The sequence below is a fragment of the Charadrius vociferus genome, unplaced genomic scaffold, assembly GCF_000708025.1.
Source record: "Charadrius vociferus isolate BGI_N301 unplaced genomic scaffold, ASM70802v2 scaffold975, whole genome shotgun sequence".
Lineage (NCBI taxonomy): Eukaryota > Metazoa > Chordata > Aves > Charadriiformes > Charadriidae > Charadrius > Charadrius vociferus.
The window spans coordinates 134,144-134,464 of record NW_009648454.1 but is presented as its reverse complement, the minus strand read 5'-3'; positions in this window follow the sequence as shown (position 1 = coordinate 134,464).

The following is a 321-nucleotide window of genomic DNA, read 5'->3' as shown; positions in this document are numbered from 1 at the left end:
GCCCCAGCAGTGGGGGAGCCCTGCCATGGCCCCCCTGCTCACCGTCCACTCCCGGGGGGGCTCTATGCCCCCCATCTTGCCACTGGGTCCACTCCGGGCTTCTCTGTCCCCCCAGCCCAGGCTGCTGCTCCCCCTGGTCCCTGTGCCCCCCCTCCTTGCTGGGGAGAACTTGTGCCTGGGAGACAAGGGCAGGGTGGCAGAAGGGTGTCTGTCTCCTGCGCCAGGGCTGGGGTCACCCTGGCAGCATCCAGCTTGCAGCCGGCACCAGACCGAGGTCTTCCTCGCCGGCTGCGAAGCATGGCAGCGTGCCCCCCCCTGCCC